Source organism: Ambystoma mexicanum, chromosome 7p (assembly GCF_040938575.1).
Source record: "Ambystoma mexicanum isolate Mex_15411 chromosome 7p, UKY_AmexF1_1, whole genome shotgun sequence".
NCBI lineage: Eukaryota > Metazoa > Chordata > Amphibia > Caudata > Ambystomatidae > Ambystoma > Ambystoma mexicanum.
The window spans coordinates 220,721,046-220,748,899 of NC_090939.1; the positions used below are offsets into that span (position 1 = coordinate 220,721,046).

Here is a 27,854-nt window from a genome sequence, read left to right on the forward strand (position 1 = left end):
CTTCCTGTAATTATTGGGGAGGCTAAAACAAGATCTAGAGAGGTGGAACCCACTAGCGATCTCCTGGTGGGGCCGGATAACCTCGATAATTATGACCATACTCTCAAAATGACCCAAGTGATACCAATCAAAATCCCCAAATCCTTCTTTAAAGCCTTGAACAAAGCAGTCACGGCATTCATATGGGGAAAAAAACTCCCAGAGTGGCTAGAACGGTCATAACGGCATCAAAACAAATGGGAGGTCTAGCCCTACCACACATGCGCACATATTACGAGGCAGCTCAGCTGTGGGTGCTGAAATAATGGATCCCGGGAAATTCACGCAAAATATGGGCTTCCCAAGACAGAGCGGTGGTGGCCACCCCTCTATCAGAAATGCTCTGGAAGGGTAAACAGGCCAGACACCCAAATCTCCAAGTAAGTGAGGTGATGAAAGCGACACTAGAGGTGTGGGATGAGGCAACACTAACACAAGATCCGGCTACCTTTAACCCATGTTCAGCAAGCCAGACTTCCCGCTGGAAATGCAAAAGGGGGCATACAGGAAATGGGAAGAGGCAGGGTGTACCAAAATAGGAGACATGTATCACGAACAGAAGGTTAGATCGTACGAGGAAAGCAAATCCCTGCTAGGTCTGACAAATAAAGAAAGGTATAAATATGAACTGCTCGGACATTGGTTGTCGACACAGCACATAAAGCAGGTGGCAACAAGGGACCTTGCCCCTTTCGAATCTTTCCTGACGACCCACAAAGGCTCAAAGAAATGTGTCTTAGACACGTACAAATTGCTAAACGCACACACAGAGGCATCCAATGGAATTATATGAAGAAAGGGGAAAAAACACTCCAGGACACTATACCCAAGACACACTGGGAACATATTTGGAGGGCTATCCCAAAGCTAACACAGGTGATACAACTTAGAGAAATGTGGATGAAAATATTAGTCAAATAGCACTACACCCCAGAGAGGATACATGCAATGTACCCCCAATCCTCAAATCTCAGCTGGCGCAGTTGTGGTCAAGTGGGGGACTGGAAGCATATTTGGCAGAAATGTCCCGGAATCAGTACTTCTGGACAAATGTGAAAACCCAGAAGCAGAGGATGTTCCAAGACCTGGGAGGGGTGGAAGAAAGTGTATGGCTGTGTGGGCTATGGGACCCCAGAGGAAAGCTCCTGCCGAAAACACAAAAAATAAACTTTATGGGCCTGCTAACTGAGACATGGCTCGCACTAGCAAACAAATGGAAGCAAAAAACCCCACCGTCTATACATGAATGGCTTCAGAGAGTGTGGTCGTACGCGGTGATGGAATGGATCAAGATCCAGGGGGACCAAGACAAGTTCAAATCTGATTGGGGATCAATACTCAAATACCTGCAAAGTGATTACATGGAACAATGCTGCCCTCACAAAAACAGAATTCTCGACCTGTTCGGCTCATGAACCTCAAACTCCAAACTCAGGCACCAACGGTAAAACCCTTTTGGGGGGTAAGAGGAGAGGAGGGATGGGGGAGTTGTTGGAGTTTCTTTTGTGATATTCTCGTTCACTGATGTATAACCGATAACCAATAAAAATAGGTTAAAAAAATAAATAATGTTTAGTTTATCCCCACTGGATTTAGAATTAGAGTTTCTGCTGACTCCGATAAATTACATAAAATGTATTCACACTTAATCCTAAAATCATGTACGGGACCAGTTTGCAGCGCTAAAATAATTTGATGTAAACCATGAAACAAAAGTGATCGGAACAGAAAAAGTTGCAATCTATAAAAAATATATATAATCTCCATTTAAGCCAAGCTAAAATGGAAGTCAAGCCCAACTCAAACCTCACACATGAAGGGAACACAATTTGGCAAGCTTAGACACTTTTTCCATATCTTACCTTCTACTATTTACAAGCTTGCTTCCCCAGATAAATGACAAATTTCCATTCCATACGGAAGAGGAGGAATTAATTTAGGTTTATAAAAATGAATCAGGGGTGTAATGAATGAGGAGTAAGACTCAGACACAGAGGCATTGTGACGATTTCTATAAACATTTATTTAAAGAAGAATAGAGTTTGAGAAAGAGAAATTACTTATGGTATTGATCCTTCTATGGATTCTTCTCCTGCAGATTCCTAGTCTGATAGATATCCTCACCCAGCTCTGCTGCTCGGAAAATTCTTCGACAGGGGGCGTTAGTGGACCTCGACTTGGCTGTCGATCTGTCTTGCTCGGTGCTCGATCGTCAGCTCCGGACGGGATGCTAGGCATCATATATATACCACATCACTATGCCCCACACCTCAGTCCCCCGCTGCAGAGGAAAATAGTGAGACACAAAGACCAAACAGCCAAAAAGAGGTTAACAACAAGCATACCAACAGAATGCAAACTTGGTGGAAAATGTCCCCATTGGTAAAAATTTGAAACTAGACATGCAGCTTCATAGACAGAAAACGGTCACTTTAGGACCATCACAAGGTGTCTACTCACTAAAAAAGGTATGCACCAACTGCCAATGCTTTCTGAGCGGGGATGGATGGAGGGGATATAAGGAATCTACGGGAGAAGAATCAATAGAATGAACATTATGATAAGGAATTTCTCCTTCAATGGATTGCCTTTCTCCCGCAGATTACTCATCTGGTAGACTTCCCAAGCAGTGGAACAATGGAGGGGGCTGGAGAAAGATTACAGTGTTAGGTTTTGCAGCACTGCCCTGCCAAACAAAGTGCGCATCAGCACCACGGGCGACGTTCAGGCAGTAGTGCTCGTAAAAGTATGAAGTGAGGACCACGTTGCCGCTTGGCAAATGTCTCAGGCTGGGACCCCAACTTTGCAAGGCTGTAGATGCGGAGACCACTCTGGTCGAATGCGCTCTGATGCCAGGGGGCAGTTCCCTGCCTGCTGATTGATCACATTCTGTAATGCAGTACATAATCCACCGGGACAGCGTCTGGCTCGTCATGGACAGATTTCCTAGCTAGAGAGTAGGCCACAAGTAATTGATTCCTCTTCTGGAATTCCGACATCCTTGCAACTTAGAAGCTCAAGGCCCTTTTGGGATCCAGTCAGTGGAAACGCGCGTCTTACTTAGAAGGGTGCGGCAGATGGTAAAAGACAGGGAGGTCTACGGCTTGCGACAGGTGAAACTCATAAACCACGTTTGGCAAAAAACCCTGCCTTACCTTAAGCGAGACCTTCTCACAAAAGAATTGCGAAAATGGGGGCTTGCAACAAAGGGCCTGCAACTCGCTGACCTGCCTAGAAGACATTATGGCAATTAAGAAGGCTGCCTTTAAAGTAAGCAGCCGCAAGCAACAAGAGTGCTTCGGCTCAAAAGGAGCTGCCATCAGGAAGGTCAAAACCAGTTTAAGATCCCAATCTGAGACAACAAAAGGGGTTGGCGTAAACTTATTGAGAAGGCCCCTCAGGAACTGGGCCATGACTGGAATAGTTAAGAAGGAACCTTGGTCTGGGGACCTCTTGAACACAAAAAGGGCCACCAAAATACCTTTGACTGTGGTAACCTGAAGGCCTGACAAGGCCATTGACAGAAGGAACTCCATCACTGTGGTGGTGGGGCAAGAGATGGGGTCAATCTTGCGTTCCCTGCACCACGCCTCAAATCTTCTCTACCTGCACGCATACAGAGATCTTGTAGAAGGTCTGCATGCAGCCAGCCTCAAGTACCTCCTCTGAGAGGTCCCAGTCATCATACCTCAACTTCTCAAGAGGCACGCATGTAGGTTGAGGGAATCCAGGGTCGTGTGGAGCACTCGACCCTCCGATGGTTCAGGACATCCGGACGCAGAGGCGGACAGATGGTCAGATCCAAGAGATCGGAGTACCACGTTCTCTGCGATCAAGATCATGGTCGCTCGAAATCTCTTCAAACTCCTGAGAACCCAAAGGATGACGGGAATAGTGGGGAAGGCGCAGTTGAGAGGGAAGGTCCAATCCACCAGAAATGCGTCCCCCAGTATGCCTATGCTGGAAATTCCCTCAAACAAAACTGTTCACACTTCCTGTTGGACTGGTGGGCAAACGGGTCTACTGCTGGCGTACCTCAGAGAGAGAAGACCTCCCGTAGGACTTCCTGGCAGACGTCCCCACTCGTGTGAGACTGTGCTCTGCCTGCTCAGAGCATCCGCCAAACTGTTCTCTGTCCCCGCCAGATGAACTGCCGAGACCGAGATCTGGTTCTCCAGCAACCAGAACCACAGCTGCATCGCCTCTTTGTAGAAGCGGATGGAGTGCACACCACCTTGCTTGTTCAGGTAGTGCATGGCCACAGTATTGCCCGTCAAAATCAAGATATGCTTCCCCTTCAGAGACGGGACGAGAGCCCTAGGGGCCAACCTGATAGCTCGCAAGTCTTGCCTGTTGATGTGCCACCTGGCTTCAATTGCTGACCAAAGGCGTTCACCCTCAAGTCCTTGGATTGAGCGCCCTCACCCTTCAGAGATGCATCCATGACTACTCAGGCCTGGAGCCACAGAGGCCAGAAAGGTTTTGCTGCCATGATACTGATGCTGTCAGCCCACAAACTGAGGTAGTTGACCGCAGATCTGGACACCCTTAGGGAATCCATGAGGGTTCTGAGGTACTGGGACCACTGCTACCATAGGAGCCATTGTAGAGATCTCATGCGCAGCCTGGCCTCCGGTCAATAGAAAAGTACAGGATGTCATGAGGCCTAAGAGACAGAGGAAAGAGGCTGCTGGTAAGGACGGCGTGGTTCCGGAACAGATCCACCATCTGCACAATGCTGTTTACTCTCTCCTCAGGAGGAAAGCCATACCTACCCGGGTGTCTAGGACTGCTACAATGAAATGGAGCCTCTGGACTTCCGTCACAAGGGACTTCTCCAAGTTCAGGGAGAAGCCCAACCTGTGGAGTAGCAAGCAGGTGTCCTCCAGGTGAGACAAAACCCGCTCTGCTGACCTCCCTTGGACCAGCCAGTCGTCCAGGTATGAAAATACATGGACTCCGGATCTCCTGAGGTGAGCCGCAACCACTGCCATTAGCTTGAAGACCTGTGGAGCGGAGGTCAATCCAAAGGGAAGCACTTTGAACTTATAGTGCTTGTCCCCTACGAGGAACCTCAGGAACTTCCTGTACTTGCGATGTATCAGCACATGGAAATAAGCGTCCTGTAGGTCTATTGACAACAGTCAGTCGTGCAATTCGAGAGCAAGGAGAATTTCTCTCAACGTCACCATCTTGAATTTGTCTTTGCTTAGGAACTTGTTCAAGGCTGTTAAGTCCAAAATGGGACAGCGACCTCCTTCGATGTTGGGTACAAGGAAATACCGTGAATACCAGCCTGATCCCCTCTGCTCGGGAGGTACCTCTGCCACGACCCCTTGAACAACAAGGCTTGCAGTTCTTCTTGGATCTCCTGACACCGTTGGCTTGGAGGTGGTGGGGGCCTGCCCGGCAGTTTCCTTAAGAACGGCAAACAATAGCCCCACCGCATGAGCTCTATGGCCCAGGCGTCAGAGGTAATCTACCGCCATTGGGGCCAACACTCAGACAGCTGTCCACCAACCAGTTAGTTGTGGAAGGGGAAAATCAAAGCGTTTTAGAGGGCGGAGCTACCCCTGCCTCTGCCTGCTGGAAGCCCCCTTACCCCTTCTGGAGAAAGAGAAACACTTCTGCCCTTGCCTGGTGTTAGGGAGAATTCTCATAAATGGTTGATTTCCCTTACCTAATGAGTCCCTCTGCAGCTTTGCTGGATGTCTAGGATTTTTTTTTTCACCTGGTAAGAGTGTGAGCCTTTTCCCACTCTTACATGTGTTTTGCTATGTGTATTTCTACTTTGTGTGATCTTGGGCACTGGAGCCTCACCTACTCCATGTGCACCACTTTTTGTGTGTGTTACACATCACCTTCAGTGCAGTGACAAAGGGTTGTCTTTGAGACTTCCCACTGACTGCATTTTTCTGGGGCTGACTACTGTCCCCCAGAAACAGGTAAAGTTGCCATTAACTTTATATAGTCACTTTAAACCACAGACCGAGTTCACCCGATCTTACATGAAGTATTGGAAAGGGTTAACTCTTAACCCTTTTTTGTCTGTGCCTCTTGGAGCCTTGTTTTTCTCCCTTAACATTAAGACTTGGCTGGTGGCAGTGGTATCTTTTCTACCGCGATTATCTTATATGAATGTGGTAATGTTTAAGGCTATTATATTAGCCTCAAACATAAACCCGCTTGACCAAATACATTTTATTTTGGTTCCGGCTGGGTTTATTTGCCATTTCTTTTTGTTAAAGTCTTTATCGTGTTTTTTTCTGCGCGCCAAACCGGGGATGACTCCTTTGTTCACTGTCTTTTCGTAGGCTTCTGCAAAGAAGCCCTCCTTAAGGCGCCTGATAGTCTAGGTAGGCAGGATGTGAGGGCGGGATCTTCGGACCCCTGCCATTGGTTCCCTTGGTAACCCAAGTTGCACTCTTGTCTGATTGCCTAAGGGGGCTGGCCTTGCCAGCCACCCTGCTGTGTGATTGACAGTCAGGCTGTATGAATGGGGGAAAACTGCATAAAAAGCAGGTCTCTGGGACTGAGTCGCCACTGGAACAAAAGAACCAACGAGGAACTGGAAGAAGAGGACCCCTACCACAACTGAACCGCCCGGTGAAGCCCTGCTGCAGGTCTGAATCGCCAGAATCCGACGACAGAGAAGATCCTCCAGGAAACTTCTCCCCTTGAGCTGGTGGGACCAACCAGTTCGCCCAAACTACAAGCCAGGACCCCTCCTCTGGTCGAATTCGCTGTACAGAGCTACAGTGGGCCGAATAGCCAGGAAGGTCGGACCCTGCTTGGGTTTTAAGGAGCGCACCTTTTATTCGTTGTTTTGCTCTGCTGCTGGTTTCTTCCCTAGGTGGCGCAGGACCCTCCAGTCTTCCTACTTTGTGTCAGTCCGACAGTCGCTTCAGGAACCACTAGGAACGTCCGCCTCAGCTACAGCTCCCTCTCCTTTTTAAGGTACTGTGCAAATCTGGTTGTCCGTTTCGTTCAACTGCGGTGAAAGTGTTTGAAATCTTTCTCCAAACTGAGGGCTTGTCCTTCTCTTCCTTCTCTTCACTTTGAACTAACTTTTCTACCAACCAGCCTCGTCCGGAAACTATGCCACGAACTTTACTGCGAACTACAATGAACTGTATTATCTTGAGCAAAAGACTTTTGAACCATTGACTTTGGCCCCAAGCCTTTTCTATCTGATTTGATCATTGTAGTCTCTCTTGTTCGCTTGCCCAGCGTACTTACCTGTTGGTGTGAATTCATTTCTGTTAACTTCTGACTTTCCTTCCCTTTTAAATTGCTGGAGCGCCATTTTGCTCCCACTTCATTTTGTGAGCTTAACTTGTCTGGAATTTAAGGGAAGTGGTGTATTTATGATTGTGATTTGTACTTGCTTAGAATAGTGAAATGTTATACAACTGTTGAGTAAATAAATATATATTCTTTTACTTAGAAACCTTGAGTCAGTGTTTGCCTGAATCATAGTAATTGATGTCCTTTGTGTAACTATTTGTACTGCTCACTTACTCTTGAGATAAGTCTGGCTGCTCCGCTACTTCTACCACTATAACTGTGTAGTACAGGCTTGTACCAAAGGTGAAATTGTACTGTCACTTGTAGTCTTAATTGTGTGTAGTGTTCCCAAAGGGTACTGCATATAATTCTGCCTAACACCTGGCCTGCGGGAGCTGCACTTTCCAGCCATAATGCACATAACGGCTGTAACCCCTGCACCTAGAGACGAAGTTGAAGGCAGGTTTTGCGGCTGTTCAGCGAGGCACAGCGATTTTGCGGCAATCTTTGTCTCCTTACATTTTCTAGGGAGTCGCTGGCCTTCTGACCGAAATGAAATTCACCCTTAAAGGGCATGTTCAGCAGTCTGTTCTGGACGTTTGGCAAAAAGCCTGAGGATCGTAGATAGGCCTGCCGCCTCAGTGCCACAGTCGATTCCATTGAATGGCCCACGCAGTCGGCCACGTTCAGGCCTGTTTGCAGCGACTGCCTGGCCATCTCCTTCCAATCTTCCAACAGCTGTCCAAAGCCGCCTCGCAGGATGTATTGGGTTGCATGCTCTACCACCTTCCAGAGGGCGAAATAATTTTTAGCGAACTCAAACTCCATTAGCGGCTTTCAAGGCAATGCTGCTAGAAGTAAATCATTTCTTTGCCATCGCATCTATCCTCTTGCCTTCCCTGGCAGGAGGCAGATTCCACCCTGGTGGCAACTGTGGCTGCCTGCACAACAAGACCTTCGGGAGAAGGGTGAGAAGACAGAAATGACAAGTCTCCCTTTGCCGGCTTGTATTTCCCGGTAATAGTGGAGCTGACCGGAGGGATGGCGCAAGGGTGCTGAAATCAGTCTGAGAGAGAAGGACAAAAGATCCAGCGCAGAGTGCTTATCCCTCTACGTCAACTGAACAGCGGTCTGCATCGAACAGGGCTTGGGCACCGAGAGGGCGTAGAGAACACCAAAACCCTGAGGCTGACAGGAAGGCCTCAGCATCGAGGGTGTAGGTGCCCTTTTTGGCAATGAGCATGAAGGCTTTCCTGACGCCAATAGCGTTGGTAAAGGGGCTTGTGTGGGTTTGGGAGTACCGAGCGCCACTGCTCGCAATGGGGTCTGTTGCTTAGGGGGTGCACTCATACCTACAGCTACCACCAGCATTTGCGTTTTAAACTCTTCTCAGTCTTGTCGAGTGGTCAGCCCAGTCGACGGCTTACCTCGCTGACGAAGAGTCAGAATCACATCAGTGCCGATTGCGCCTTTTCTTCTAGTGAGACTTGAGGAGCTATCTGTACTTCTACCCTCTATATGGTAGGGTAAAGGCACAGAACACGCAAGCCAGGGCTCTCAATTTGGTAGCAATGGACAAGCATCCAGGCTTAAGCTCTCAATTTTGCAGGCTGGTTCTTAAGCACAGTGAATCACCAAAGCACCACAAAGGAATGTCCACACACAATGTTAGATGATAACACAGTTTCTTTATATAAAATAAGATTCAGGAATTTATATACATTTAAATAAAAACACTTTGTACTTATTATTTTTTTAATTTACATTTAGTTTATACAAACTTTTGAAAAGGATCTTGTCTTACATCATCTTAAAAAGGCAGAGCAGAGGATAACAGCAATGACACAAGGCACTCGAAGAAACACAAAGGGGGTCAAACCAATTATCTCAGTGATCGGCTGCATGCCAAAGTCATCCCAGTTCTAATCAGCCTAACAGTTTTTAGATGGTTCTCATACTTTTGAGGTTTCCTCCAAGCGGTGTCCATTAATTTAGTTTTCCCACTTGCTTATCAACTGCTCTGCCTCTCAGGTAATTTCCATACCTTGGGTTAGCCTTGTTTGATCTCAGATAGTCAGCTTACGTTCGAGTTCTTGCAGAAAATTTGTCAAACCAAAGGCATCCTTTTCTCTCGGGTTGGCAAATTTAAGCCACATCTCTTCTGCAGATAGGGTGTCATATTGGTTGACTACTTGACCTAAGTGCAGAGTTCTCAGGTCCTTTAGACTAGGGCAAAACAGCATAAGATGTTTTAGGGTCTAAAGATGTTGATTACAGAATCCACAATTGTCTGTCTCATTTGATCTTCGGAATCTCAGGGTTAGGCTTCTTTTTGTGTCATACAAATGGAGTCTGAATTTTAGAAGCATCCTTCGGTGCCTGGCATTCGCTATTTTCACCAAGTATTGCATCTGTTGTTTATGATTTTTCCCTCCAATTGCGGCATCCTCCATCAATTTATAACGGTTTCTGTTGTCTACTGTTGCGCACCAATCTCGTACCCATAGCTTGTTTTTTACCTGATTTGGGTTAGCTTTTAAAGTTTCAAGGTCCGTACCTATCTCAGCAAGATGGTTGTTACATTCATTTGCCCATTTTATCAAAAGTGATTCCTGATTTCCTTTCATAGCGTCTAGTAGTATGGAAAATTGAGGTGTACAGTCAATTATTATTTTCCTATACACATAACATATTCCACAGTACCCGTGCGTTCATAGATATTAGATTCAATTCATAGCGTAGGCACGCACTGGGAATACCTTTTTGAAGCTGTAGCACTCGTCTCCAATACTGGTTTTCTAGTTGACTCCAGAGATCGGAGGTTACTCCTAAGGCACATTCTGCTCCGTAGATTATTGTTGGGACTGCTTTTTGGTTGTAATGGGCCAAAGCAGGCAGCAGGGAGAACTTTCCATACTTTTTGTTTATAAGCATTCCCTGGCATGCTAGTTGTTTGCATTTTAGTTTGGTATTCTCAGCCCACGGAGCGTCATTTATGTTGCGGTTGATCCACATACCGAAATATTTAAGCTTTTTTACACAGATCAGGTTTTCACCATTCAATCTCCATGTAAACTTGTTTTTTTTGGCTTGGTTTTTACTACGAGTGAGGTCTTGAAGGATTATTACTTCTGATTTTGCCAGATTAATTCTCAATTTGTTTTTTTAACACATATCCTTCCAAGGCTTTAAGCTTTCTTGCTAGACTAATTGGTGTTAGTCGTCCGCATATAGCATAGCAGCCAATTTACACTCATGCCATTTATTTGCGGAGGATGAGAATCCACTGCTTCTATAGATTCCCCAAAATCAGATAAGAAAAGGGCAAACAGGGTAGCTGCCAGTGGGCAACCCTGCTTCACACCATGATTTGTCTTAATCAACTCACTAAGAGTTCCTCTGGCGTCCAGTCTAATCTTAATCTCAGTTTCTGTATGAAGTTCTTTAATGGGCTCTAATAAGCTTTCCGGACATTTCCATTTCTTCAATTTAGACCAGAGCATCTCACGATCAACTGAGTCAAATGCACTTGAGAGATCTACAAATGCTATGTAGATCTTTTTGTTTTGCCGTATAGCTTCCATTTTTAGAAAATGTATGATAGTGAGATTACGTCTGCAACCGACACCCTTAACAAATCCTGCTTGTCGGGGATCATATCGACCCGTTTCTTGTATCCATTTCAGCAGTTTTATTTGAAGCTGGGCGGCAAAGATTTTCCCCACCACATCGAGTAGGGCTATTGGGCGATAGTTCTTTGCATCTGTCCGTTTACCCTTTTTAAAGATTGGTACGATGATAGCACTTCGCCAGGTGGTGGGGATCTTCTTCTCTTGCAGAATCGCAAGAAATAAGGAGTGACAGAAGGCTGTCCATAGCTCTGGTTGTTGCTTTAGAAGTTGGTTTGTTAGCCCGTCGGGTCCGGGGGCTCTCGACGTGCTGAGTCTTACGATGTTGTGGTATATGTCTTCTTGGTCGATTGTTATCGACCACTCGTTTCTTGGATTCGTTGGATTAATACACTTTGTATTTTTGTTGTCGAAGGTATCTGAATAATGTTGCACCCAAGCTGATTCCGGAACCATGTTTTTTATCACGGGCCCTTGTGGTGTCGATACATTTAGATAGGCCCAAAAGGCACTGGTGTTCCGTTTTGCAAGTGTTTCCATCATTACTTCCGCATCTCGTTGTAGCATTACGTGTTTGTGACTGATCAACCAGTTTTTGTATTTTTGTTTTAGTGATTTTTTTTCCCTGTCATGGTTGCCGTTGGTGTTTTTTCTCAAATTTTGTAAGGCTTTGTTCAGTTCTTTTTTTTTTAACCATGATCTCGATATCCCATGCATGTATTTTAGAAAAATGCGGCCTCAACCTCGCAGGCTTTTCTCGATATGTTTCTAAGAAAGTTGTATAGTCAATTTTTCCGTTCACTGAACTTTCTTCCATTGACGTTAGCAGCGATGTGACCTTATTTTTATTTGAACCGTAACCGGTTACAGCCTGGTATAACAGCCAAATCATTACATGCAGTAATTGTTTTTGTTGTTGTCGAGTAGGAGTTCAGGTACATTTTTAGTATACAGTGGTCACTTGCGTTTGTTTTGATAATTTTTAGGCATGCAACCTTGTTTCATTTTTTCAGTTACAAACATGTAATCAATAGTGGATTGTTGATGGTTTCTTTGACAGGTGAAATGTGTTGGAATATCACCGGGGGTGTCACCATTCAGTATTTTTAAATTCCACGCTTTCATTTCATTCATCCATATTGTAGTTGCTTGGATGTTGCTACTTTCCCCATTTTCAAGGCAATTTATGTTAAGATCACTGCAAATCAGAATGTTAGCCTCCCTCTCATTTTCTTTAATGTCGCAGATCGTTTCTGATATTAGCTCCATAAAATTAAGTTGTGTTGCAGCATGATGCCAATAGATGTTGATCAGCATTAGTAAGTTCTCCACTTTGGGCAACATTGTTGGGAGTTTAATCTTGACGACTTGTATGTATGGCGATATGTTTTTTGATGCTAGAATACGCAGGCCACTTGCGATTTTTACAAGAGTCAACAGACCAGACGTGGGACGTCCCTTAGATCCTTTGAGAGCTTGATTGTAGGCAATCTCGTAGCCATCCGCTATTGGTGGATTCATAAGCCATGTTTCTTGTAGACATAAAATGTCTACATCTTCTAGGTCAGATGGAATGTCGCCGAACAGATGCATGTGACCTCTAGTATTCCAAGAGGTAATGCATCTCTTTCCCGATTCGCACGTCTTTGGGCATTAGCTTTCTTTGTGACTATTGATGGTTTGGGCGACCCAGGTCCAATTTTGGATATTTTCAGATGGGAAGCTGCCCTTCTTAGCTGCACAATCAGCCTTCGCAATTGTTATTTTAATCTGTTAAGTTTCGCGGGCCCACTCTTTATTGCAGGTTCGGCCATCCTGTACACTTGTATTGCGAGTAGCTTTGTTTCCTTCCACTTGCTTAGCGGTATCATTAGGAGCTGAAGCTTCAGAATCTGATAAGTAGCGTTCCTTAAACTTGACTTGCCACTTAATATCGCAAGTTTCATTGATGTCGAATCCTAAGGAATTCACGATCGTGCCGCTGTTCATCAATGAGTTGCAAATGATTTTTGAAGCTATGTGCAGTATTACACAGTCGTTTTTTAATTCATTCTCGAATTCCACGGTTTGGATGTCTTCGGAAACCACAGTTCTTAGTTGTGGTATGTGATGAAGGAGCATCATCACATTCTTCGGTTTAATATCAGGCCATCTCTTTGTTTCTCAATACGCTCCAGCCGTAGTAAATATTTCCCAGTTCTTTTTTTTAGGTCAACCTGATTTTGGTGACCAGTTTTTTGGCCAAAGGAAGCATTGGCCTTTCCATTTTTTTGGGCGGCCTCAGTTCTAGGTTTATAAGCAGCAAACTTTATTTTTCTTGTTGGAGAGGACCATTTGTTTGAATGGTGAGAATTTCCTTCTTGTTTTGTCACCTCGTTATTCCGGTTCACTGGTCTGATAGTGATACTTTTTGTGGGACATCCCCTTATCGGTTAGAGCTCTTTTAGACTCGAGGGTCTGGAGTTTCAGCTCATATTTCATCAGATCGTGGTTATGCATTGCCTCTTCAAGTTCAACAGTTATATGTTTTCTGCCAACAACAATTTGGTTCCTTTTGTCCTCCAGCGTGAGAAAGCTGACAGACTAGTCAGCTGGATGTTTTGGATTAATCTCATCCATTTTTTGGCTTCAATAGTGACCAGTCTATGTTCACATTTTTGTTAGGGGTTTCAGATTTCTCCATGATAGAGTCGTTTGGTTTAGCATTGGCTGATATCTTTTCGTCTTTCTTGGGTGCCCCGGAGTCTATGTTTATATTTAAATTGGCAGCATCCGGTTTGAGGATCTTCTTTGTATTTGCAGCCCCAGTTTTAGACTGATCACATACATCCTCTTCGACATTCTCGTACGTTGAGAGATCCAACAGCTCTCCTATACTGCAGTCATCTTCGGGTATTATAATTTCCTCTGTAGCAGTACATTTTTTCCCCTCAGCAAGTGGGAGTTTTACACCGCTGTTCATACCTGTCTTTTTTTGTTCTTGGTGTATTTTATTTCAGGTTGTTGTTATACTAAACCCTTTGATGTTTCTTAAGAATGATCGAACATGCAATCTTTGTTGGGTCTTCCTTTTTTCCATGTTTTTGGTCTTCTTTCTCGCATTAGTGTTGTTTGAGCTACCCTCTTTTGCTGCTATTTTGTTGCGGCTAAAGATTGCAAACACTTCCTCAGTCACAAGAAGCTCATTGCGAGCTGATTGCTCTTCCGCACATGTGAGACCACTGACTGTTTCTGAGTTAAGTAAATCACAGCTCAGTGTCTGCCTCTCTTGACTTTGAGTAGGACTTGCAGGTAACGGTAAGACCTTGACGGTTGTGTCCGGTAGTGGTAACTCCGAAGTGATGTCAACAGTCACGATCTGAGGTTGACTGGTGAGGTCAGCCTCCTTTGGCGCTTCAGTTGTCAGAGCTGCTTTGTCTCCAGTATATGAAGCTCTATTCTCATTTTCTCCGGGATGATAGTCCAGGAACGTTCCATTTCTTTTACTTCCACTTAGATGCTTCATTTTATGTTTACATTTTTGCGGTTGTGATGTGTTTGGTTGATCTGGGGGTCGAAAGACAGTGCAAAATTTACCCACAGTGTTTTGTGCTGCATCATTTGTCACACAAGGTGCCTTTGTTTGATCTTTCAGATTAGACTGGTTCTCGACAGTTATCAAGCCACCATCTTCTTTCGCTTTGTTAGACCGATCTGGTATTGATATTTCTATACTTGGCCATTTCAGCAAAGCAATTGCTTCTCGAGCAACTTCTGCGAACAGGCGTTTGTCCATCACACTGTTCTTAGTTTGTTCCAGTATCACTTTAACATTTGCCTCAGATGTTGCGTATTCAATTGCCACAATTTGTTTATTCGTTGTTAGCTCCTGTTCGACCATTACCATTTTGGTATTCAGCATAGCTAGTAGGGTTGTCTGGTCTTTAGCATTGTCATTTAGGTGTTCGTACAATTTAATGTACGGCGCTAGAGACACTGTATGGGCCGCCATTATCAGTGTATTCAGATCTTGGGATATTAATTTAGCAAGTTCTTGCGCCAAATGTTGTGTTTGATGAGGTTTTTTAGATTTGGTTCGTACGGGGTGATGTTTTTGGCCCCGAGAGATCATCTTCTTTATTCGTGATTCATCTATGTAATTATCATCCATAGAAAAGGTCAAATATTGATCCACTGATTTATTACCTAGAGAATCAAGTTCAGGTTGCGGTTCTCTCGTGAGTCTCTTTTGAGAGCCAGGTATATGATCTTCTGTTAAGGATTCTAGTCTCTTTCTTTTTGCCATAGATTGAGACCAAGGTGGGAGTTCATCATCGTGCAAAGTTTCAAAGGTTGAAATCTGAGGCCAGTTCATTTGCGTAGATCCCAATGTCCACAAAGGCGGCACTTGTTGATCTCTGTTCTCTGGGATTTCGACCAGATTAGTCGGGTTTGGTTGATGGCCAAATCTTGCATTCAGTTCTCTTAGATCTTTTAGAACTTTGTCTACAACCACGATAGAACGTCTGTCTGTGCTTTCCTCACGGTCAGTAGACTTGGTTGGCAAAGTATTTGGACTAGCCCAGTTAGCTATTAGTGGAACGTTTGTTTGGTTTGTTGGTGGGTTAACCTTCATGGTACATTTGCTATTAACGTCTCTCAATTAAGGGTCATCATTTGATTCATGGCTTGTATCAGTATCTGGATCAGCTGTGTTCTGGTCCCTACAGCCTTGAGGAACTTTTGCACATGATGGTGCAAATCTAAGTATTTCTGAGATCTTTGGGCTTTCTTTATGATTATTGATGTAGGTCGAATCAGAGGATGCTTGTGCCACTATAGATTGCAAGGACTTTGCAATAAGGATGTCGTCCTCCAGATTGTTAGAGATCATACAATTTGTCAAGTTAATCACTTGTTACTCTTCATATTCATTTTCAGTCAATTGTGGACCATCAGTCAAGTTAGATTCAGAGACTTCTGTGTCCCATACGTTTGGAACATTATTGGCACTTGGGCACTCTGGGGCTTTTTTGCCAAGCAGTAAATATTGGTCATTTACTCCAACCGCCCCTCTATCCAACACATCTGTTACAGCAGGTGGGGATAGCATGGGAAATGTAGGGGAAGGGCAGTCAAAAAAAGTATCAGAATGTATGGATGTGGTAGAAGCAATTGTTCGTTTTCGGGCAGTACGGACACTTACCAGAGAAGCAGGGCGGAACTCGGACAGCTCTCTGCCCCTGCAGCCAAAAAGCAACGCTGCCGCTGTGTAAGCGGATGGACATCTCCGTCATCTCTCGTTTGGTTGAGGTGGAAAACCTTGTCGTTTATGCCAAGTCCTGAGGTGCTGGGACTAGTAGTGACCATGGGGCTCATAGAGAGTGTGATATCACCCACAAATGGTAAACCTTGGACCAACATACGGCCTGGGGATTGGAGGTAGCTTGGGGGACTCGCTCAGCGCACAGCAGGCAACACAATCAGCGCGCTCGCTGCAGTTATTTCTAGAAATGTATGTACCTTGTAGGCTCCTCCAGCGCCAAACAGCCGCACAACAGCCGGTTGCCTTGACCCCGATGGGCTTAACGCCGCAAGGGTGGTTCACTCTGCGTTATGAAGGAGAGATGGATCACGTGATTTGTCACGTGCTTCGGCTAGCTCTGCCTCCTCCAGGAAGTGCGCTATGGTCGGCAAGAGCCCCTTGACAGCTCGCAATACCGAGATGGAATCCGCTGATAAAAACGCTTGTTTTCAATTAAGAAGCACTTCTCCTTAGTCCAATAACACTCGCCCCTCGGGCGGTTCACTCTGCGTTATGAAGGAGAGATGGATGACGTGATTTGTCACGTGCTTCGGCTAGCTCCGCCTCGTCCAGGAAGCGAGCTATGATCGGCAAGAGCCCCTTGACAGCTCGCAATACCGAGATGGAATCCGCTGATAAAAACGCTTGTTTTCAATTAAGAAGCACTTCTCCTTAGTCCAATAACACTAGCCCCTCGGGCGGTTCACTCTGCGTTATGAAGGAGAGATGGATCACGTGATTTGTCACGTGCTTCGGCTAGCTCTGCCTCCTCCAGGAAGCGAGCTATGGTTGGCAAGAGCCCCTTGACAGCTCGCAATGCCGAGATGGAATCCGCTGATAAAAACGCTCGTTTTCAATTAAGAAGCACTTATCCTTAGTCCAATAACACTTTGTACTTGGAAATACGTATTCAAAGAATGGCAAATGTATACACTCCATATGGTACCACACAATACTAAAATTCAGTAAGAGATGCAATAACGGCAGACAGTTTTGAATAGGCATGCAAATTCTTAAGTGAGCAATATCAGCATAGAATAGGGAAGAAAAGCAGGTTAGTTGTGACCAGTTGGAAAATGATATCTTTAGACTAGATATAATATTCTGTTTGAAGATCCCCCTCCCCTCCCAACCTGGGAAACCTGTAATGGAAAAGTTAGAGTGTAACTTATCTGGTCTTTTACAGCCCAATCCAATAATGTTCAATAACCTTCTTTCTTTTAAACGTTTCTACCACCCCAATACATGAGAGGCCACAGGAGAACATTATTCAAGACGAATCTGGGACCCCTGGCCTACCCCTGAGGATAGAAGATACTCTTCCTCGCCACAGTACCGTTGGTGCCTTGGCAGGCAAAGTGGCAGAGTTTCTTGGTTTCACTTGACAATTCCCTCCGAGGATGGAACCCTCCCTCCTTGAAAGAAGGAGCCACTGGGATGCTGAGTCCACCAGAAAAATGGAACCAAAGTCTTTCTGAAGTGCAGCAGTTTTACTCTTCGCGGTGCTCTCCTTTGGTTGACGATTTCTCGACTATAGAAGTCCTATGAAGATGAAACTTGATGTGGGCTCTGTAAAAGGCTTGGCAGATTAGACTAAGAGCTCTGCGACCCGTCAATGACTTCTGGTGGTGACCGGTGCATAGGTCACTTTTGGTTTTGAGTTTTGGAATATCACGTTTTTCCACCTTTCGGTTCTTCAGTGCTGCAGGTGCAGCACAAACCTCTGGACGGCTTCTGGCGACCTAGAATGGACCACAGACCTTCACCAAGTATGTACCCTCAGAACGCCTTTGTTAGCATCTGGTGACGGGAAACCCACCGACGGACCTTCCTCTACACTCAGCGACTCTGAATTCTCTACTGCAGTAAAATCTGGTCTGTGATGTCATGGATGTCCCTTGAAATGTTCTTGGGCAGTTTGGAACTTTCGCAGCTCCGGGTGTCCAGCAGCACTATGCCAGGTTACAGCCTCTTCTGGGCGGTAGACCACAACGGCTTGCAGCGGTCACGAAACGCACCTCAGGACCCTGTGCGCCACCAATGGACTTCTACTTGAAATGTCCAGACTCTCCTCTTCAGGACTCACGAATAACCCTCCTACGGATGGCGCGCACACAGGACTGGCTTCCAGGGCACTTTGGATGAAGAGCAGCAGTTTGCACGATGGCCCCTCGTAGCTAGGGGTGGGTGGGGGCCGGGGTTCTCTTTCGCAGGTCCTCTCTGGATCAGTCGTTGGAAGAACACAGCAGCTTTTGGAGTACACAAGGGAATAGTTTCTTACCTGTAACTCCATTCCTCCAGCATTGGTATCTTTCATGGATTCACATGCTTAGAATATTCCCCGTCGTCAGACTGGGACCCCTCGGTACACATATATAGCCTTTTCCAATAGGAAAACTTCTGACACTTTTGTGTCCTATCTATGTCCTTTTAGGACCCGCCTACGCATGCTCCGTAGGCCGTCCCCGTATAAGAGGCCCGCCCCCGCGGTTCCCCTTCAGATTTCGGCCCCTCCAAAGTAGGAAGGGTTAAATTTATCAATTTAATACATTACATTCCGGGGAGATTGGCGGGCGCATGTGAATCCATGAAAGATACCAATGCTGGAGAAATGGAGTTACAGGTAAGAAACTATTCCCTTCTCCAGCATTGGATCTTTCATGGATTCACATGCTTAGAATAGATTGTATAGCAGTAACACCTGAGACGGCGGTGAGAATGTAATGTAATATACCCTCAACATACTACACAATGCATATGTACAGTAGGAATAAGTTACCTCATATAACCTTACCCACATAAAATAAACTGTCATTAAAAAGGTAGACAACAGATTCTCCACAGCGTGGAGCTTACCTTACTGAAACAGATGGCGCAGGACAGCTCTTCCAATCTGCACCTCGTCCGCATGGGGCACTGACCATGCCGCAGCTTGGCATATGTCCGTCAACGGAATTCCTGCCCATAAAGCTGTTGAGGAGGACATCGATCTTGTAGAATGGGCTCTAGGATGTCCTTGTAGTGGCCTTCCGGCCTTAGAGTGACAAAACGCAATCGTCGATGAGACCCATCGAGCCAATCCTTGTTTAGAGATTGCTTTTCCTCTCGTCGACAGACCATACGCGACAACAGTTGTCTAGTAGACCTGAATACCTGTGTACGATGTAGGTAAAATTTCAGAGCCCTCTTAACGTCCAGGGTATGAAGAGCTTTTTCTGCTGCCGATGATGGTGTGGCGAAGAAAGTAGGGAGAACAATGGACGAGTGTTTGTGATACACTGTCGGAACTTTTGGGACGAACATAGGATTAGTTGCCAGGACTACTTTGTCCATAAAGAATCTTAGGTATGGCGGGTCTACGACCAGCGCTTGCAGTTTCGAGATTCTTCTAGCTGATGTGATAGCAATCAAGAATGCCAACTTCCACGAAATGAATTTTATGTCGGACGTGGCCATAGGCTCTAAAGGCGGTTTCATTAAGCCTGCCAACACTGTGTTGAGACTCCAAGTCGGGGGGAAACGTTTTTCCGGGGGTAAAGCTCGAAATAAATCCCTCATGAAGTGTTTTACAAGTCTGTCGCTAAATAGAGGAGACGACTGCCTTTTCCTTGTGAACCTCGAGATGGCCGCCAGGTGCACCTTTATCGATGTGAAGGATAATCCCCTCTCCGCTAAGAGGAGCAGGTAAGGTAGAACTTGTTCTGGCGTCACCGACAACGGTTGTAGGCCCTGTTGTCCCCTACACCATTCACAGAACCTCCGCCACTTATAGGAGTAGGATTTGTTTGCAGAAGGGGCTCTAGCCGCTTGCAGAATTTTTTGACAATCCTCCGAAACGTCTAAAGCACCGAACTCCGAAAAGTCAGGAGCCAGGCTGTAAGGTTGAGACTGTCCGGGTCGTGATGCCACACCGTGCCTTTTTCCCGGGATAGTAGGTTCGGGGCTTGGGGAAACCCTATGGGATGTTCCAGCGACAGGTGAAGCAGGTCAGAGAACCACGGTTGCCTTGGCCAGTATGGTGTCACTAGAATTACTCAGCAATTGTATCTGCGTATCCACTGTATTGTCGTCCGTATGAGGGGGAACGGGGGAAAAGCATAGAGGAACATGCCCGTCCATGGGAAGGAGAATGCCTCCCCCCTGGAGCCCTCTTGAGGCCATCTGCTTGCGAATTGCTCGCATTTCTTGTTGTCTTTGGTCGCGAAGGTGTCCAGAGGGGGGTGACCCCATTTCTCGAACACTTTCATCAGGTGAACTGTGTCCATTTCCCACTCGTGTATCTGGGCCATGCTTCTGCTGAGGGAGTCTGCTTGGGAGTTCCTCACTCCTGGAAGGTGATGAGCCACGATGGAAATTTTGTGCTTTAATGCCCAATGCCATGTTTTCTGGGCTTCTATGGAAAGAGTTCTTGATCGCGTCCCTCCTTGTTTCCTCAGATAAAACATGGCCGTTGTATTGTCGGTCAGTATTCGTACTCGCGAGCCCTTGATGTGTGGTAGGAATGCCTTCAAGGCCCATCGTATTGCTCTGAGCTCTAACACGTTTATGTGTAGGAGTGACTCCGTTGGAGACCAGCGACCTTGCGTTTGGAGAGCACCCATGTGAGCTCCCCATCCGGTTAGGGACGCGTCCGTGACTATGGTTCGCTGAAACTCCGGCTCATGTAGGGGTACGCCGTTGTTCAGATTGTGGAAACTCTTCCACCACTGAAGGGTCCGAAGCAGCTTGTCGTCGTCGATGGTTATCTTGTCTGACCACGATCCTTGAGCCTGCGTCCATCGGTCCGCGAGGAATTCCTGGACTGGCCTCATGAATAGGCGACAGTTTTCCACCAGATGGATGCAGGATGCCATGGCCCCTAGGACCGAAATGTATTTTCTCACTGAGATCTTGGTGTTTCGCCGTAGTCGGCATGCTTGTTGATTGAGTCTTGAGGTTCTGTCGAGAGAAGGTTTCACTAGCCCTAACTGGGTCTCGAACTGTGCCCCCAAGAATACCAGCGATCTCGATGGCTGCAGAGAGGATATTTCGAAGTTTATGGCGAATCCCAGCTGTTGTAGAAGCTGCATGGTGGCTTGTAAACTTGTGTTGGTCGACGCTGGGGAGGATCCCCTTACCAGCCAGTCGTCGAGGTATGGGTATACATGTGGCCTTGCTTCCTTAGCCAGGCCGCTACTGGAGCCAGGCATTTCGTGAACGTTCTGGGGGAGGTCTTGAGCCCAAAAGGAAGAACCGTGAATTGGTAGCGAGTCCGCCCTATTACAAATCTTAGGAATTTCCTGTGTTTCCGACACATTGGAATATGGAAATACGCGTCCTGTAAATCCAGGGACGCTAGAACATCCCCCTCTTGAACGGCGCGGATCACTTCCTGCAGAGTGAGCATCTTGAATTTTAGGCTCTTTAAAGACTTGTTGAGATCACGTAAGTCTAAAATGGGACGCCATTTGCTGTTCGGCTTTTTTACGACAAAATATCTTGAGTAGACTCCTTGAACTCTCTGTGATGTTGGAACTAATTCTATCACGCCCTTTGCTAACATGAGTGTTACCTCTTGTTGCAGTATCTTCAGATGGGAATGAGCGGTGAACGCGGGTGGAATTTGCGGAGGGCTGTGTTTGAATTGTAGAGTGTGTCCGTTTCTTATAGTATCCAGCACCCATTGATCCGTCGTTATTCGTTCCCATTCGTCGACATATGCTGTAACTCTTCCCCCCAGAACGGTGTGTTGTATGTCACTGCTGATCTTTATTTTGCTCGTCTCTCGACGACGACGGATATGATGGTCTTTTCCTGGAAGTCTGGAAGTTTCGGCGACGGTTTGCCGTTTGGGAGGCACGTTTGTATCCCTGGGAGGGGTAAGCTGATCTGCCAAAGGATCTGTCTCCAGATGCAGAGAATCTTGAATTACCTGAAGCCCCTCTAAAGGGACGAAAAGACTTGTAGTTTCTGCCACTCTGGAGGGCACCCAATGAACGTGCCGTGTCCGAGTCCTCTTTCATTCCCTTTAGGGCTTCGTCCACCTACTCACGGAAAAGAAGGTCTCCCTCAAAGGGCATATCTAAAACTTTGTATTGTACTTCTGGCCTGAAGTAGGTACACTTAAGCCATGACTGTCGACGTAATACGACCCCGTTATTGACTTGCTTGAAGCCTGACTCAGCGAGGTCCACCGCGATGTTTATTGCGTGATTTGAGGCTTCCTCACCTTCTCGGACGAGTAACATCGCTGCCTTCCTATGCTCTTCCGGAAGATGATCAAGCAACGGAGCTAGCCTGTGCCACATCTCCCTATCGTATCTGGCAACAATTGCCAGAGAGTTTGCGGCCTTTACTGTGGTCGCTCCCACGGATAGCACTTTTTTGCCAAAGGCATCTTGGCGTCTCGCTTCGTTCTCAGGAGGAGTCGTGCACTTGTGCTGGGCCTTATCCTCCCAACCAACGCCAGACTCGGTGGTGTCGGCGGCAGCGGCGAGGAAGGCGAAACACTTGGGGGTAGACTCTGGAGCCTTAAACTTTTTTTCCAGGCGTCCTTTCACTGTCGGCTCTGAAAACGGGTGACGCATTGTCTGCAACCCCTCCTTCCATACATGGTCTAGTATTGGTATCGAGAACACAGACCTCCTTCTCTTACCCATGTGGTCGAACAAAAAACAGTCCTTTTTCTGTTCTTCCTGGGACAAACCAAATTCTTTGCATGCCTTCTCCATCATAGAATGGAATGACGCAATGTCGTCCGGAGGGGACGGGTGAGCTGGGCTTCTAGGGGTTTCCAACTCCATCTCTGACTCCCAGGTTGGATCCCTGGAGGGGGATGATGAGATATCCGACATGGCTCCCCTGTCAGACTCCGAATCTGGCAGCTCACCTTCCTCTTGTGCCAGCCCTGAGATTGGCGTGCGTAGGTGCGTCGGTTGACGGGTCGGGCCCGGCTCGTCGACGGGTGACTGTGGTAGGTTTGCCTGAGGTAGTCTCTGGTCCAACGACTAACAACGACTGAAGCGTGGACAGAATTTCCAGCGACAAAACAGATTGAGGATTGAGAAGAGGGGCAGATACCGGTATAACGGATCCCCTCGTCGACGACTTGTCAGCCACTCGTAGCCCTAGGTCTGCTGGGCCAGCTATTCTCTCATTCTCATCCTCCGAGGACAGCAACACAGCCTGTTCTTGTAGCAAAGTATCCGGGGGGGTCGGATCAAAAACTTCAGGCCTCCTGTAGAACCCCCGTCGACGAGGCCATCGTCGACGTCGGTGGGACGGTGGATGCCACCTGCGTAAGTGGCAGGGTGGATGCCGATGACTGGGCCGCCGTCGACAACGGTGAGTTAGCAGGTGGTTTTGGCGGTCCCGCCTTTTCCACACTTGGCTTGCTTTTACTCGACTCTCGACTCGTGGTCGATCTATGATGATCGCCCGAGGAGGATTTCCTTTCCTTTTCATGCTTTTTTGATGAAGATGATTTCTTTGACGAGGAGTCTCTAGTTAAGTGACTTCCAGACGACTCTTTTTCCGTCGGTCGAGATTTCTTCGCCGGTGGTTCCGACGAGGTAGCGCGGCGTGATGTTTTCGCCGATTGTGTGGAGCCTACCTCCGAAGGGGGTATGCCCCCGCTCCATCATTCAGCCATGCACCAGTCGTTGACTGCGGTCTTTGAGGGTTTTTTGAGAAAACCCTTTGCATATGTCGCAGTTATCCGCCGAATGATGAGGGTGGAGGCAATATATACAATCCATATGTCCGTCCCCCTCAAACTTTTTTCAAGCCGCACGTCGCGCATGGGCGGAACATCGCTTTTCCTGACATTTTCCTCAAATTCCAGTAATGCAACCTTGTACAAAATAGTAAGACAACGCGAGGAGATCCCACTACTTTGGAGACGGTTGAAATCTGAAGGGGAACCGCGGGGGCGGGCCTCTTATACGGGGACGGCCTACGGAGTATGGGTAGGCGGGTCCTAAAAGGACGTAGATAGGACACAAAAGTGTCGGAAGTTTCCCTATTGGAAAAGGCTATATATGTGTACCGAGGGGTCCCAGTCTGACGACGGGGAATATTCTAAGCATGTGAATCCATGAAAGATCCAATGCTGGAGAAAGAAAATGCAGCAGCAGGCTTCTCTTCTAGCTGGGCTTCAATGAACAGCTTCGTCTTGCTTCAGCTTGGACTTCAGCTTCTGGACAAATTGGTAAGTGAGAGATCCCCAGAAATACTTAAGAGAATGTGTAAAGGGATAAAATCTTCCAACTGGCCATCTGAGGATTTCACAATCCTCACTAGGTCAAAGTTTCACAATCCCCTTTCCCTGAGCTTCCCAGCTTAACTTTCAACCACAGTTATTTTTCTTGGTAAAAAGGCAATTATTCAATCCAGGGGAAGTGGCCTCCTTCCCCTGGACTAACACTCACAGGTTCTTTCTCGCCCATTGACTTGCTTAACAATTCACAGTTCAGTGATTTTTCCAACCAGAGGTATGTTTCCCTTACCCTTAGTTTCACACACTTTTCAGTAACTGTGTTGAGTCTTTATTTATATCTGGTTGCAGTTCCCCGACTTGCAACCACCTTGCTGGTGTACTCTCCTGCCAGTACTTTTATACTATTCAGTTTCTCTTCAGTGCACGGGTCTCAGACTCGACCATCTTAGCGCCTGGTATACTTTCCTGCCAGGTCTTCTACATACAACTGCACCGTAAAGGGGTATTGTACTTCCCTCATAGTTTCACACCAAAGTTCATAATATTCCTTTCTTGTTTTCTCAGCCAACACCTCATTGGGACTGTATAGCTTGCAGCAGGGCAAAGGGATCTGTCATTCTGCACTTGTTCCCTTTCAAACTGTCCAGCACTTCTCCCGGCGTCCTAAACCCTTCACAATTGGTACACCAGTCATGCAACATTTCTTGCCTTCCCCCGCTCTTCTGCGGTTCTCCTACCAGTTCTCATGGCTTGGTGTTTTACTGGAGCGTGTCTCAGACACCTACTCTGGCTCCTCTCGTCGGCCCGCCTTCTGCTCTCAGGGCCACATCACGGGCCTGCACACCAACTTCCCTCCACCTGTTGTTCTCGCCTGTGCATCGCCCACACCATTCGCCGAACTTCAAGCAGCGGCTAGGAGGAAGTAGTCTATCTTTCCTTTGCGGTGTCAGGAATTTAAATGTCCCGGCATCTTTTGGTTTCAGCCAACCACTAGAGTTATCCTCCAGCTTGAGAGTTCCAGTGCTCCGCATTACTCCTTGGATCATCCTGCTTCCAGTAGATTCACAAAAAGCTTTCAGCAGAGCCCTATAAATCAGTACAAAGTGGTTATTAAAATAGGCCATAGATGTTTGGGAAGACAACGAGTTATCATACCCTGAATGGAAAGGGGGATACCATAATCCTACCAATGAGTCTCCTTCCCTCCCATGAGGTTTCTCTTCCCCCCCCCCCCATATGATCCTCCCACAGGCAGGCACCCTCTGGGTCGGGATTAGGTAGCGGCTGCTGTCCTTCCCTGGCCATATGCGAAGAGTTTTTCCCTGAAGAGGGAGTCGCTGGATTCATCACAAGGGAATGAGCAAAAATCTGCAATATTTCTTCTTAATTCGCTTCAATCGAGAGGTCATAATAGGAGCATTTGTCATCAGCCTCTCCTGGAAATGTATTTTATTCTGCGTTGCCTTAAATAGAAACCCAAATGAACAAGTTACCTACCTTATCTGGTGATGTTCTTTCGATGGGATGTTCCTCCTACGTATTCCACATCCGTGACCGGTAATGACCACAGCTGTGCTGCTTTGGAAAAGGTTCGGCCGAGGGCGTCCTGCGTCGATGACGTCGATACATTCTTCCTCGAGGGCCTCCGTCGATGGTCCACGTCACTGGATGTTATATATAGGACGCACAGCGCCCGCAGCCTCAGTTGTAGCTTTTTCCCAGAATGTATGGCAGCAATCTTCTGCCAGTATGACTGCAGAAAGCCTTGCGGAAAACGTAAGCTGCAATCGCAATAAGAAATTCTGTAGAGGGGCAGGCTTGGAGGTGCGATGTGGAATACGTCGGAGGAACATCCCATCGAAAGAAAGATACCAGATAAGGTAACTAACTTGTTCTTCGAGGAGATTGTGTCCTCCGACGTATTCCACATCTATGACAGACTCCCAAAGCAGTACCAACGTATGGAGGTGTGAAAAGAATTTACAATTTTAGAATTTTAGAATGCCCAATCAAATGGCTGAATAGAGGACTGCCTTACCAAAGGCCAAATCCTGCCCATGGATGGAATCCAAGGAATAGTGTCTCACAAAACTATGGACAGAGGCCCATGTGGCTGCTTCACAAATGTTGCGAATAGGAACACCTCTCTGCAGAGCAGTGGAGGCAGCCACACCCCGAGTAGAATGAGCCCGTAAACCTACTGGAGGGTCCTTTCCCGCCAAACGGTAACACTCAAAGATGATCAAAATGATCCATCTGGACAAGGTCTGCTTGGAAACAGCTTGACCCAAGCATCTACCAGCATAACCAACAAAGAGCTGATCGTCCACTCTGACCCGGGACATCCGTGAGAGATAGAAACTCAAAGCTCTCCTAGGATCCAACCTATGGAGCCTCTCCTCTTCCTTACCAGGATTTGGAGGAGGATAAAACGCCAGAAGAGTTACCTTCTGGCTCAAATGGAAATCGACACAACCTTCGGAAGAAAAGAAGGCCGTACCCGCAGGACAACCCTGTCCTCATGGAAAACTGTAAAGGGTTGCTTGGTGGAAAGTGCCTGCAACTCACTCACTCTGCGTGCGGAAGTAACCGCAACCAAAAACACAGTTTTAAAAGATAACAGTCTCAATGGACAAGAATGTAAGGGCTCCAACGGAGCTCCCATTAGGAACTTTAACACCAAATTCAAATCCCATCCAGGCACCTGGAAAGGCGACGGCGGAAACACATTAGTTAGCCCTTTTAGAAACTGAGAAATCAAAGTAATCTTAAAATAAGCACATTCCTCAGACGAGTGCTTAAATATGGACAGCGCCGCCAGGTAACCCTTAATGGTACCCACTTGCAGGCCCTTGTGGGCTAAGGAAAGCAAAAAAGACAAAACCAAAGGAATGGAACATTGGAAAGGATCCACATTCTGTACCCTGCACCAGTTGCAGAACTTTCTCCAACGGCAACGGTACAGGGATTTTGTTGCGGCCCGTCTGGTCGAAAGCAACACCTCCATCACGTCTTCGGGGGGGTCCCAATCATTATACCTCAACCTTTCAGATACCAGGCATGAAAGCTGAGAGACTAGACCTCTGGATGGAGAACCTGACACACCTCCCATGAGAGCAGATCGTCTCAGTAGGGAAGACGGCATGGAGGGCAGATGGACATGTCTAGAAGGTCCGGGTACCATGCTCTCCTGGCCCATGCCGGAGCAATGAGGATCATTCGGGAACCGAACCTCTGCAACACTTGCGGAATGACGAGGACTGGAGGAAACGCGTACAGCAGTGGGAAGGACCACTCCACTACGAACGCGTCCTCTAAGGCTTCTCTTAGAGGAAATTCCCACGAGCAGAAACTCTCGCACTTCCGGTTGACACTGGTGGCGAAGAGATCCACTTGTGGGGTTCCCCAAAGGGCGAAG

At 46.8% G+C, this 27,854-nt stretch overlaps 1 protein-coding gene across 2 annotated transcripts in view; it reads right to left on the reverse strand.

The window, feature by feature from the left end:
* The window catches only part of TTC3 (tetratricopeptide repeat domain 3), a 2,698,168-nt gene that overhangs the window by 533,690 nt on the left and 2,136,624 nt on the right, over positions 1-27,854 (reverse strand). The window lies entirely within an intron of this gene.